Here is an 11778-nt window from a genome sequence, read left to right as displayed (position 1 = left end):
ACTACTAATAGAGACACCCCTGAGACTGGATACTTCATAAAGAAAACAGGTTTAATGGACTCACAGTTCCACATGGCTGGGGAGGCCTCATAATCATGGCAGAAGAGGAAGAGTAAAGGGGCGTCTTATCCAGCGGCAGGCAAGTGAGAGCGTATGCAGGGGAACTCCCCTTTATAAAAACCATCAGATCTGGTGACTTATTCACTATCACGAGAACAGCACTGGAAAAACCTGCCCCTGCGATTCAATTACCTCCCACAAGGTCCCTCCCACAACGCGTGGGGATTATTACAATTCAAGGTGAGATTTGGGTGGGGACACAGAGCCAAACCGTATCAGAAATCATCACATAGTTGGCGACTTTTCTTGTTATCTGCTGTCATGTAACAGAAAGCCCTGAACATCCTGGCTTTAGGCAAGAACTGGCTTGTAATGGTCATAGAATCTGTGGGTCAGAATCTGCGTGTGTCTCCTCTCCACGATCTTGGCACTGAAGGTCACTGAGAAGTGTGCTGTGGCCAGCACATTTGACTGGGGTCCAATTCACCTGTCCCCTTTCCTGGCTGCACTTTGAGGGTGGGCACTGCCTGCTTTTCTTTTCTTTTCTTTTGAGACAGAGTCTCACTCTGTTGCCCAGGCTGGAGTGCAGTGGCACAGTCTTGGCTCACTGCAACCTCCGCCTCCTGGGTTCAAGTGATTCTCCTGCCTCAGCCTCCCGGGTAGCTGGGATTACAGGCATGCGCCCCCATGCCCGGCTAATTTTTGTATTTTTAGTAGAGACGGGGTTTTGCCATGTTGGCCAGGCTGGTCTTGAACTCTTGACCTCAAGTGATCCACCTGCCTCAGCCTCTCAAAATGTTGGGATTATAGGCATGGGCCACCGCGCCTGGCCTGGGCGCTGCTTTCAAACCAGGGCTCTGTGGCTGGAGAACAGGGGGGGCCAGTGAGGAAGCAATAGCTGCCCTGAGAGTGGTCCGGGGTTCTCTTCCCACGGGCAGCAGCTCGTTCCCACTTGGGTCTGAGTTCCTGCCTGTCCTGGGTCCTCAAGGTGATGCCCGCCCAGGGCTGTCCAAGCTCCCTCTTCAAGCCCACTTCTCTGGATTCTGGCCGTGGCGCTGCTTCTGCGGATGGGGCTGGGAGGAGGGAGTTACGCGTGTCTGAAGCTCTAACCCGCACAATCCTATCCCAAGTCTGTAAAGGGCAGACTCCACAGAAGATCATGTGAAACTTGGAGTAAACCCCTAGCTCTGGTCAAGCGTCCCTTTGCCTGGCTTGTCCCTGTGGACGGTGTGGTCTCTCTGGGGTGCCCGGGGTCCTCTGGACACTGACGCAGGGCAGGACGTAGAGATCCCAGATCCTCTTCCACCTTAACTTGCCCTCGGGGTGGATTTAACGTTCTACTTTTATACTTCTCTGTGCCTCATTTCCTCCTTTGTGAGAGGGAAATCTTCTCACTCCCCACCTCAAAGGGTTGTTGCAGGCTCGAATGAGGTATTGCATGGAGGGCTCAGACCTCCTGGTGCCTCAAAGGGTTGTTGCAGGCATCCAATAAGGTGTTGCATGGAGGGCTCAGAGCCCGCCTGGTGCAGAGAAGGGGTACCTGAACGTGAGCACCCATGACCGCTGGGGCCGTTACATTGCTACTGTAGTTGGGGTGAGGAAGTGCCCTGCCACAGGACACTGCCACCACTAACGAGGCCGCTGTCCCCTTCCTCCTCCTCCTGCTTTTCCCAGGCCTTGGTTCTGACGTGGTCATCTGTGGGGCCCCTCCTTTCCCCAAGCCTCTCTCCCCAGCTGGACTGTGGGGGCAGAAGACGGGCTGGCTGTCCTCTCACTGCGCTTCCGGCCCTGTTGTTCCTGGGCTCCCCGCTTTCGCTGGGTTGCCTCTGCTGGCATCCTTGGCCTTAGACCCTCCCCAGCACCCAGGGGGCTGCCCAAGGAGGCCTGGCTCTTCCCGTCAAGTTCAAGGCGTTGACGGGATGCTCAGGGCCCACGGCCTTCATCACCCCCCACCAGCAACAGTAGCCTTATTGCTATTTAAAATGATTTTTACTAAGCGGCTCTAACTGGCTGCCCATAAAATAATGAAAGGAAAAGTATTCTCCTTAAAGAGGAGTTTATTTAGATTGTAAACGCGGGTCTGCTAATTGTGGTCTCATGCCAGGAGCCCAGTGAGGCCGTCTGTCATGGCTGATGGAGAAGCAGTGGCGGTGACTGCTTACCCTGGCTCCGACTGGGCACCAGGAGGGGGTGCTCTTAAGGGAACTGGGGCGGGGCCTTGGCTTGGGAACGCTAAGGGCTGTGTGTGCTCTCTCAGGAAGCAGCCTCTCTGTGAGGCTGGGAACGGGCCCGGAACCACAGTGAGGAGGTGGGGGATGCTGGGGCTGGCCTGGGCTGGGACTTCCCCCGGGCTGTCTCGCCCTCATGCCCAAGGTGTGGGTTGCAAGCCCAGTCTGGGGAGCCACAGCGACGACTCTTAGTGTGATGAATCACGAGCCCCACCCAGGTCCTCTCTTCTCCCAGAAGAGGCAACGTGGGAGCTTCTGCAGGTCTGCGGGGCCAGAGGCGAGGCCAGGTGCAGGGTTTAGTTCTCCACACAGCAGCTGTGCCAGCCCCCCTGAGCCCTAGTTCCTTCTTCTACAAATTCAAATAAAAATACTGATCTCATGGCGTCCATGTGTGGGTTAAGGGGCAAATCCAATGCCTGGCAAACAGTAGGCACTTAATAACTGGCCCTTTCATGGTAGGTAGTGGCAGTTCCCAGGCCTTCATTCGTGAGGTGGTTGTAGAGCCTGTCTCAGGGGACAGACGGGACACCAGGTGAGTCCTTGCACTCTGGGTCGTGTTCCAGCAGAGGCTGCGGACAGGAAAGGGGCAACAGGTGAATGGTCAGAATGATTTCATGACATTCTGAAGGGAGTCAGGGGACCGAGGGCTATTTTGAGGGATTGGGGAGAGAACTCTAAGGAGATAGCCCTGAATCTGAGAGGCCAAAGAGGTATTGTTGCCACCGCCCTGTCCCTCTGCTTGGGTCACCCCCACTGACCACTGTAGAGAGCTTGGGGTGAGGCCCTTGCTGCATTCTGGCCCTCCAGCCCCTCCCCTGTGGCAGGCGAACTCTGGCTGGTGTCTGCGACAGGTCTTAGGAAGCAGAAAGTTTTCTTTCTCTCCTCCAGGAGGGGGAATCACATCTCTGCCTTATGGGATTCCAGGCCGAGGACTTTTCCTGCCCCTCTGCCAATGGCAAATGAATGGCCTCCGTTCCTCCACCTTCCCCAGTCAGTGGTTTCTTACCTTGTTCTTGAGAATGGGATGGGCGCTCTTGATTGCCGTGTGCAGAGGCCTGGGGAGGCGACTGCATTTTGGTCTCGTCCTCTCCAGCTGTCTATCACTGGGCTGCACCATCCAGGTGGCTCCCCTCGGCCCCGCCCTTCTTGCTGGCACACACTGGGAAGAGCTTATGACTGAGGGAAGGTGCCATCTGCATCTGGAGTGCCCAGCAGTTCTGCAGGGATCCTGCAGGCCACATGCAGCCTTTGGCGGATTTCCTCCCATCCCATCCTAGGGTGGCCACAGCTTCCTCTCAGGCTCTGCCAAAAGTGGGATGGTTGATTCTCATTTTCTAGAATTGTCATAGTGGAAAAGACTTGACATTGTTTCTTCCCTTCGAGAGCTGTGAAAGCTTTGTTGATGCTCCAACATGTCATGCAATTTTGCAGGTGTTTGATGTGAGTTCCTGAAAATACAGTTTATTCGTTGGGTAGTGTATTCTATATATATTTCTTAGTTCCATTTTGTTATTCATGTTCTTCAAATTTCCCCTATCTTGACTGATTTTATTTTTCTGCTTGTTCTGTCAGTTACTAAGACATGTATTAAGAGATCCCAATTGACTGTGGATTTGTTTATCTCTCCTTACAGTTCTATCAATTTTTGTTTTAAATATTTCGAGCATCTGTTACTAGTGCACATAAATTTATATTTTTAAAACCTTCTCAATGCATTGAAAACTTTATTATGAAGTATTCCTTTTTATGCCCCCAAAACCTATTTTATCTAATATAAACATAGTTCCACATCTAAAAGAAAAACCAACTTTGGTAGGTGTTTACATTTTATATATACGTGTGTGTGGGTTTTTTTTTTTCCTTGATCTTTGTCGTAATGAAATGTCTTTTGTCAACAGTATATAGTTGAGTCTTGATTTTTTTTTTTTTTTTTTTTTTTTTTTTTTTTTTTTTTTTTTTGAGACGGTGTCTCGCTCTGTCGCCCAGGCTGGAGTGCAGTGGCACAATCTCGGCTCACTACAACCTCCACCTCCCGGGTTCACGCCATTCTCCTGCCTCAGCCTCTCTAGTAGCTGAGACTACAGGCGCCCGCCACCACCCGGCTAATTTTTTTTTGTATTCTTAGTAGAGACGGAGTTTCACCGTGTTAGCCAGGATGATCTTGATCTCCTGACCTCGTGATCCACCCACCTCGGCCTCCCAAAGTGCTGGGATTACAGGCATGAGCCACCGTGCCCGGCCGAGTCTTGATTTTTTTTAAATGCAGCAGAGTCTTCATATTTAACTGGAGACGTGAGTGCTCATGCGTTTGATGTAATGACTTGATGTCATGAATGACCATTTGGGTTTAAATATATGACGTGTTTCCTATTTGTCTCAATTTTCCCTTTTTTGTTTTCTCTTTCTCTCCCAGATTGCGTTTTATGGGTAATGTATTTTATTATTTACTACCATTAACTTGAAAGTTTTAGACTATTTGAACAGTCTTTTAGTGGTTGCCCTGAATATTGCAATAAGCATTCTTGACTTATTAAAGTTAAATATTTTTGTTGTTATTTTATCCTCTTTCTGGACAATTAAGGGCTTAAAAACACATGCAGTCCATTTATCATGTTCTTCTTGTATGGCATTGCTGTTGTATATTTTAATTCTCTGTCTATTTTAAGCCCAATGAGGCATTATTTTCTCTCTCTCTCTCTCTCACACACACACACACTTTTCTTTTGTTCCTTGTATATTTTACATCTCTTACCTTTCACCTGGGATCATTTTTGTTCTGCCTATAGAACAATCTTTAGTATTTCCTTCAGTGTGATCACTGGTGATAAATTCTCTGTTTTGTTTGTATGAAAATTCTCTTTACAGAACCTTAATTTTAAAAGAATATTTTCACTGGATATGACATTTTTGGTTGGCACTTATTTCCTTTTCAGCACTTGATATCATTCATTGTGTTTTAGTTTTTATCGTTGCTGTTGAGAAGTAGCTATTATTTTAATCGTTGCTCTTTGAAGATAATGTGTCTTTTTCTCTAATTAAAAAAATCCTCTTTCTTTATGGTTATCAGCACTTTTGCTCTGATATAGCTTGGTAGGGATTTTCTTTTATTTATTTATTTGTTTGGTTTTTGATAGGAGTTATAAGATTCCTTGCTTCTGTGCTTGAAGTCTTTCATCAGCTTTAAAATTTCTCGGCCATTACCTTTTCAAATTTTCTTTCTGACCTACCTAGTCTCCCAGCTCCTTTTGGGACTGCAACTACAAGGCTCTTAAACCTATTCCTTATGTTCTTTCTATTTCATACCCATTCTTCTGTGTTTTCCATCATGTTGTAGCTCTATTTTTTTTTATTCCAGACATTTTATTTTGCTTTTCTATTTCATTAATTTTCTCTTCAGCAGATTATGCTTTTAAATCCATCCACTTAATTTTATTTTGCTAATTTGATTTTTCAGTATTAGAATTTCCATTTAAAGAAGGAATTTTCACTGATGTACTGAAATTTCTAATTTTTCCTTTATCTCCTTGAACATTATAAGCACAGTTATTCAGAAGTATGTGTTGATGACTCCAATAGCTAGAGTCTCTGTGATTACTTCTACTGTCTGTTGTTTCTGCTGGTTTCGTTCATATTGTTTTGACTCCTTGTATGCATGGTTATTGTGCCCGATATTGTGTTTTAAAAGTTGTTTGGAAGAATCAATTAAGCCTTAGAATGATATTACCTTCTTTCAGAGATGACTTACATTTCTTTCCATTGCTTTTTAGCACTTGAGGTCTAAATCGTCTCAACTCAACCTCAGGTGTTGAGATAATAAGATGTCACTTCCATTTCCTGAGAAGGTTTGTCTGCTCTAGTTCCTCACCACTCCTCACATTCAGCCCTTCGGTGTCTCAACTAAAACCAGGGGGCCTCACTGGGGCCTTCCCTGTTGTCTGGGACCCCACATGGCTGGGAAAGCACTGCTGTCTTTTGGCCTCGCTATTGATCCCCGTGGTATCAGCAAAGTGCCCCCAGGAGTAAAGCAGCCACACATGCAAGGCTTGGCCCCCATTTTCCTGTGATTCTGGCCTGTACATTTTTCACTATCTTACTAGTTCTGTAACATATTTTAAGAAGATATTTTTGCCCAGATATTTCTATTGTGTTCAGTTGGAGAATTAGTCATAATTGCCTCGTCTGTCCTTACCAGAAGAGGAAATCCTGACTTAACTTGCACCTTCATTTTGAACTATTTAAACTATTGCCACTGGCCAGAACTTCCAGCATCCTGCTTCCCCATGCCCCGGGCTCCACATCCCCAAGGCTGTAAGATCTGCTTGGACTGGCCCGTCCACTCCCGCTCAGGTGCCAGCAGGAAGAAGGGAGGGATGAGGGGTTGGTGGCACACCGTCCCTTCCCTCCACTAGGCTCCCCACCTCCAGCCTACATCTTGGCTTATGATGACAACATAGAAGTCTGCTGAGGACCAGGTAGGGTCTCCCAGAGTTTGCAGCACTGAGGATGCAGCAGTTACCTGGAGAGAAGGAATCCCTGCCCTCGTGGACCTTATATTTTAGTGGAGAGATGGAAAATCAACATGCACACAAACCAGTACTAAACTTCTGATGTGACGAGTGCTGCAATGACAACAGAATCAGGCAATGAGACTGGGTGGGAGGAGCATGCAAGGGCAGGAAAGGCCTCTATGTGGAAGGAGGAGCCAAGTGGGGAAAAGTCTGAGAGCAAAGCGTGCTCAGTTAGAGAATAGCAGGACAAGGGTCTTCACCTGGAGCAAATGCAGCACGCTGAAGGGGCTGAAGGAACACCGGCGTCTGGTGTTGGAGAGAGATGAGTCCAGTGGTGACAGGGTGCTGGGGCAGGAAGGCGTGAGAGTTGCCTGGACACAGTGCTGTGGCACTTTATTCTCTCTGGATACGAAGCCTGTGGCATATTTCCAGGGGGAAATGAACTGAGAGGGCCCGTGTAAAAGCAGAGAAACCAACCCTCTCTTTAGGGCAGCAACCTTCTGAGTCTGGTCTGCTGATCCCAGGGGTCCCCAGGACATTTCTCAAATGTCCATGTGCTCAAAAATACTCAAACAATACCTTAGGTATACTACTACTATGATATACTGCTATATAGAATACTTAGGTATACTACTATACTAATACTAAGGTATTATTTTCCTTCTTCACTGTGCCCTATTTGCCCTGATGTACAATAGCAATGGTGGATAATAATGTGGGTGCCCCAAAACAGATGCTGGCGGTGACTCTACATCCCCACTAGTGGTCACTGTGTGCTCTGCACCTGAAGACATTCATACCAGGAAGAAATGGTCAGTTTCACTCAGGAGCGCCCCTGATGGGAGCAGATGCAACAGTTAATTTTATTTAGTCTCAACCCTTGAGTACACGTTGTTTTGATATTCCACGCTACCACGTGGGAAGTGCCCACAGGGCTGGGGGTAAGGGAAACTGGGTGAGTCCTGGGGAAGGGGTGACTGGGGCTGTGTCAGCCTCTTGAGCTGCCCATGCAAAGCCCAGTGCTGTGTGTGTGTGTGTGTGTGTGTGTGTAGACAAAGAGAGGGAGAGAGGGAGACAGAAATAGAGGAACAGAGAGAGAGATGGCAAGAGAAAGAGAAACAGAGAGAGAGAGATTAGAAGGGGGAGGAGGATGGGAGGAGAGAGGGAGGTGAAGACAGGTGAGGGGTGAGACATATTTAGCAGAGGAGAGAACACAGAGAATGAACAGAATAAGAGAAATTATGGAATAAGATACGATGGATGGATTGCAGGGTTTTTTTCTTTTTTGTTAGAGATGGGGTCTCTATGTTACCCAGACTGATCTCAAACTCCTGGGCTCAAGCAATCCTCCTGCCTAAGCCTCTCAAAGTCCTGGGATCACAGGCATGAGCCTGGCCCTGAACTGCAGATATTAACACAGAGAAGGGACGCAGCACCTGTCAGCCGGGGAGTCAAGGCAGTTTCCCAAGGCGTTGAGTTCGCAGTTGAGGGCTGAGGCTTATCTTGAAAGCTGCCCAGTGGAGGTGGCAAGTGGGTAGGGGAGAAAACGAACATCCCAGGTCAGAGGGCAGCTGGTGCCCAGACGGACCAGGGCAAGCCTGGCCTTCAGAGGTGGGTGGGTGCTCCTGGAAGCCCCACCTTCCCTTCCCCCATCACGGTGCATCATTCATTGGAAGCTTTAAACAGCAAAGCTGTTCAAAAAGGTCTGGATTATTTTATTTAATTCAGTTTTCAGAAACCCCATTGTACCATTGGGGTCCTTATAAATCTGATGTGGAAAACGGGGCTCGAAAGCATCCAGGGATTTGTGGCAAGTGGACCTGGATCCACGAGACCCGGAACGCTCCCACAGCCTCCTCCTCCGGGCCAGCTGTCAGATGGCGGCAGTTTGATTGGAAACAGAACAGCCAGCACTTTCAGAAGTGCTAGCTGGTGGTTATTTCGGGGACATTGGGATGTAGCTGGGATTTAGGTGTCCAAAATATCTCCTATGAGACGGAACCTGGCCTGAAGCTCTGATCCCGGGATTTCAGCCTTGCAGAAGGCTCCCAGCACCCTCAGGCAGGGCGGACCCCGCCCCAAGAGCCCTCTCTGGGTGAAGGCTCCCAGCTCCCAGCCTGGAGTCTGTAGATTAAAGTATTAATCACATCACAGTCTGGCTGTACCTTTCAGCTCCTCCAAATAAGTGTGGTGTGATTCTATTTCGCAGACAAGTCCCCGGGAATCCAGCCAGTAGGTGATGAGGGAACGTGGGGCAAAGGCTGATAGCATCGCTTCTGTATCTAGAGTGCACCCCAGGAACAAGGCAAAAAGACCCTTCAGTCCTGGGACCCTGGAGCTCCTGCAAGCTCTCACCTCCTCACCCAGCAGTGTCTGCGTGCTGGAGTGAAGCAGCGCCTCTTCCAATCCAAGTCTCCACCTGCAGCCTGGGTGGATGGAGGCAGCACCCCAACCTCCCTGAGCCTCCTCGGGTGTGGGGAGGATGAACTGGGGAGGCTGCAAAGGCTGGTGCTCACCTCTTCTTCCACCGCCCTGGACCAGGACTCGAACATCCAAAGGCCCTTCCCAACTGGATTCATAAACTATACGGAAATAGAAACATTTCCAAAACTGCTCTCTGGCCCAGCAGCCTGAGGGTGTGTTCTCACTTGATGCTTTTGACAGCTCGACCTGACAGGCATGGTTGTCACCACCACTCTGAATCCAAGCAAGCAGGGCTTAGGGTGGCGGCCTTTGCCCAGGGTGGGGATCCTGGGCATGGTTCACACCCAGGGCTCTGGCTCACGGCCCCCCAAGGGGCAGGTGGGCCGTCTTCTTCTCCTGTACCTGCTGGGACCCCACCTGTGTGTGTGTTCAGCGTGGGCCTGTTGGGTTAGATGGAAGATTCTGAGGGAATCGCTGAGCTCAGGGTACATAGCAGGTGCTGAGAGGCCTAGAAGATCAACGGGATTCAAAGCTCTGCTCTTCAGCCATTTTTTAAGGCTACTGGGTGCAAAAGAGAAATGTCTTGCTAGGGAGGGGTGAATGTTGGCACGGTCAGTAGAGTAACAGCCCCAAAGGCAGCCCTGTCGTGATCCCTAGAGCCTGTGAGCGTGTTTGGTTACACGGCGCTACAGGGAGTTGAGGTTGCAAGTGGAATCGGGTTACTAATCAGCTGGCCTTGAGTGGGAGATTCTCCGGGCTTATCTGGGTGGGTCCAACATAATCACAAACATTTTCGCAGGAGGGAGGGGTGAGAGAGACTAAACCTGCTGGGTGCTGGTTTTGAAAATGGAAGGGGCTCCCAGGCAAGGAAGGCTGCAGCCTCCGGCAACAAGAAAACTGCATTGGAACCAATTCTCCCCGAAGCCTTCAGAAGGATGCAGCTCTGCCCACACCTTGATTTTGGCCCAGGGAAACCCCTTAGACTTCCGGCCTCTAGAGCGCTAGGATAATCACTGTGAGTCTGTTACTGCAGCAGGTGGCGGCGAGTGCAGGTGGCTGGCACTGGGAGCTGGGCTGCCGTGTGGTGGGCACGTGTGCATGGTGCTCTCAGCACTCACAGGCTTGCCGGGAAGCTGCTGTACGCTGGCCCCAGCCCAGCAAGCTCCCAGTGAGTGCCCCAGCTTGTCTCCCTTCTTATTCGATAACATGAAGCAACTATTCATGGGGAGGAACTTTTTACCTACAGTGACTTTTAAGAGGACTGTGATGACCAGGGGCATCTGGCAACAAGAATGTTTAGAAACATTTTCTGAGTAGATTTCCTTACATTTCCTCCCTAATCCCAAGCCAAGCCAATACATACACTCACATGCACCCTGCGTTAGTCCATTTTCACACTGCTCTAAAGAACCACCTGAAACTGGGTGCTTTACAAAGGAGAGAGGTTTAATTGACTCACAGTTCTGCATGGCTGGGGAAGCCTCAGGAAACTTACAGGTATGGTGGAAGGCAAAGGGGAAGCAAGGTACGTCTTTCATGGCAGCAAGAGGGTGTGAGGGGTAACTGCCAAACACTTTTAAACCATCAGATCTTGTGAGAACTCCCAGCAAGCGGGAAGTCGGCCCCCATGATTCAATCACCTCCCATCAAGCCCCTCCCCCGACACATAGAGATTACAATTTGAGATGAGATTTTGGTGAGGTCGCAGAGCTAAACCATATCACACCCCAAACACAGTGCACATAGGATGTCCACGCCTTAGGCACACACTCATATGCACAGACACAGCCTGAGTGTGAGGCTGGTTGTGACCCAGCAGAGGCCTTTCCAGGGGCACTTAGGCTGGTACAGTGCATTGCACTATGTGGGCTGATGGTCCCAGGATGGGAGTGAAGGTGCTGAGGTGGCCCGTAGACTGCCATCCTCAAGTGTGGACTCCCGAGCAAGCTTCCGCTGGGGCAGGCCCACGGCCGCACTCCTCTGCATAGTCTTGGCCTGGATCCCTGCATGGGTGCCCTGCAGCAGCCACAGGGTCCCAGTGTTCTGGGCCAGTCACACCTTCAGCAGCCAGCGTGCAGTACCAGGTCCTCACTGCTCTCACTGCCGCTGCCAACCCTCTGCTCCTGCCGCGTGCCCAGGAGGAGCTTCTGGGAGGTGGGAGGCGGTTCACTGGGCGCAGTTACTCTGGGCTCCTGGCTCTGGGCACTCCATGTCGTCAACCCTTCAGTTCTCCTTTCAGAGTCCAAAGATGCGCTGCAGAGCCAGAGATGCTGGGAGAAGCAGTGTGGAGGAGACCACCTGAGCCAGAGGGGGCTGGCAGCCGAGCTGAGGGCAGAGCAGGCATTGTTCAGATGAATGAGGTGGGGCCCTGGGCACCTTGACACTGGCTGGGCACACAGGGGCCTGCACACATCTCCTCATGGTCCTCAGTTTCCTTCAGGCCATGCTCAAAAGAACCTTCAGTTCATGCCCCGGGTGCAGGAGGAGAGCAGTGCTTGGTGATGCTGGGTCCACAGCGGTTCAAGGGGTGTGGGGAGGATGGACAAGGCTGTGGCTGG

Source organism: Mandrillus leucophaeus, unplaced genomic scaffold (genome assembly GCF_000951045.1).
Source record: "Mandrillus leucophaeus isolate KB7577 unplaced genomic scaffold, Mleu.le_1.0 Scaffold654, whole genome shotgun sequence".
Classification (NCBI taxonomy): domain Eukaryota; kingdom Metazoa; phylum Chordata; class Mammalia; order Primates; family Cercopithecidae; genus Mandrillus; species Mandrillus leucophaeus.
Note: the sequence above shows the minus strand (reverse complement) of the source record.